This window comes from Ostrea edulis, chromosome 2 (genome assembly GCF_947568905.1).
Source record: "Ostrea edulis chromosome 2, xbOstEdul1.1, whole genome shotgun sequence".
NCBI lineage: Eukaryota > Metazoa > Mollusca > Bivalvia > Ostreida > Ostreidae > Ostrea > Ostrea edulis.
The window spans coordinates 75684196-75686695 of NC_079165.1; the positions used below are offsets into that span (position 1 = coordinate 75684196).

General features: G+C 31.6%; 1 long non-coding RNA gene across 1 annotated transcript in view; it reads left to right on the plus strand.

Annotated features, from left to right (window-relative positions):
• Window positions 1–2117: 2117 nt before the first annotated feature.
• Window positions 2118–2500, plus strand: part of LOC125647855 (uncharacterized) — an 885-nt gene continuing 502 nt past the window's right edge. The window contains exon 1 of the long non-coding RNA XR_007360123.2: window positions 2118–2330. This is a non-coding gene — a long non-coding RNA (uncharacterized LOC125647855). The remainder of the gene's footprint in view (window positions 2331–2500) is intronic.

Below are 2500 nucleotides of genomic sequence, written 5' to 3' on the forward strand. Positions count from 1 at the left end.
ACAAACATAAAATTAACATCTAAAATTAGTATCTAAACATGAATACGATATAAAAGGAAAAGGTGAAAAAATATAGCATAAGACACACCTAATTAGTGATAAAATTATTACCTAAATATGAATACATGACATAAAAGGAAAGAAGAAAAGATACACACGCACACATAGTGCTATATCACAACTATATTTGGCACACCTGAACAAAACGAGGAAAGCACGATGTTTAAGTGCTACTTCTATGAAAATATTCCATCAAATTTATAGCTTTAAAAATGCCAACCGAACCAGAGCTTCGAACTTTTTGAGACAGTTTGTTCCAAAGGAATGCAGAAGAGTAGGTGTATGAACGTTTAAAATTTTCAGTTTTAGCTCTTGGTAAATTTATTAAATTAGACATATAATCATTAGACCTTATGTGATTAACATGAAATTATGTCAGCCAGTAAGATTAAACCACTTTTTAAAAAAACTCTGTATCTTTTCCTCAATATCTACGATTTAGTCTGTTCTCCTTGACATATTTGTATTTTAAAAAAATTCATAACAAGTATGTATTATATTGTATATTTGTACATACTCTGACCTTATTCTTACTCAAATGTATAATTATATGTTGACCTAATGTACCTCATGTACCATATATAATGTGGTTTGAGCGAATAAATGAACTTGAACTATGAACAGAGCAAGCTATTAAATATATCTATCAATACCTATAAGATTTATCAATATGATTCAATCAATTTTTCACGTTTATGAGCGTCATGATGTGACAAAATCATTAAACTGTCACGCATAATAAAAATAGACATCTATATTATCTGCATTACTTTTATTTAGTCGGCAAAATGATCAATCTGATTAAAACACAGATCCCTCAAACAGCGCTGTTAGGGAGATCTGTATTTTAATCAGATAGTAAAATGACCACTGCCCAGTTGATTACCCCAGTAGCGATTAGATAGGGAAGGGAAATTGTCTTTTCTCTCTATATATTAAATAGTTTGTTTTCATTAATATAAATCGGTAAAATTTTCCTTGTTACACTATGTTTGAGCTAATCTTCCCTAGATCATTGTTTCTCTTTTCAGTCACAACCGATCACTATTAATTTCATTCATAAAACTGTAGGTTCAACGAATTACATGTATCAGCCATAGCCACTCCCTATTTCATTTAGTAAATGACGAAAGATATGTAATCCAGGGGATGATGTCACAATAGATGCTGTGACAATGTATTGTTGTTAATGTATAGATTTTGATGCATTAGTCACGCTTTTAATTATCTAGTTCGATCTATTGGATGATTCGCCCCCCCCCCCCTTTTTTTGCACATGCACCTACTGCATATCCGTGTTTTGGTCGTCTGAATTATTTATTAAGATTAATAATGAAGAATTTATGATACATGTATACTAAAGATATCTTGACCCTGATCTAAATACGTCGAATACTAATAGTTACAGACTGTTACATCATGACCTAATATTGTATGGGACGAAATTACACAATGGACACGTAAATATAATCAGCGACTGAAATGATTGTGCATTCATATTATTTGTCATTAATTGCAAATAATTCTTAGAAAAATTCTTAACTAGCACCTAATTTACAATCAAGTATATTTTCTATCTACTCCTTATATTGACGCTATGAATTGAGGACCACAGCGTGTTGTGTGCTCCCTGTATAGGGTCTGTAAGTCTCGTCATGTGATTGCCGAGATTTAGCGAGATTATTAACTTCCGGGTACATCAACATCTCAGATTGCACTGTGTAGAGAGTGGTATACATAGATATAGCGTTATCAATCGATTATGGGGCAGTATAAGTGTCGATCTTCATATGGCAGCAAATTTTCAAAGGCAGGTACACAATTTAAAGATAAAAATAATGTCAATACATGTTTGGATCTATATCTATTATGATTATAATAATTAAAAGATTATATGTTGTAAACTTTCTTTCTTTTTAGAAATTTCTTTCTTTATAAACTGTCTTGCTCTGAGCCCAAATTGGAATAAACTTATCAATACCCAAAGTAAGTAATAAATGGGTTCGAACTGTGAAGATAAAATGTTTACATGTAGATATATTGGAATTTTTCAGATATAAGAAGGCAAATAAAACTGTTCAATGTAAAATACGCCAGTCGGCACAGTCAAAGGTCACAACAACAATGGAGGAATTAACTGCATCCTCATTCCGAAGGACAGCAGGCCATTTTCAGCAACCCTGAAATTCTTAATTGAGGCTAAGTGCCCATTTTCAGCTTGAACAATGACAATTAAAGAGGCCTGTGCAAATGTTGGGATTTCCCTATTGGTAAGTCAGCATTATAGATTGAACAATTACGTGTACCTAATACATGTACATTAGCTGTACATATATGTATTCATATATATTATTATGGATGTATCCAAGTTTATTATAACTTTAAAGTAACATTTTATGAATGAAATACAAATACTACTTAGGCTTCATTGTGATATTGA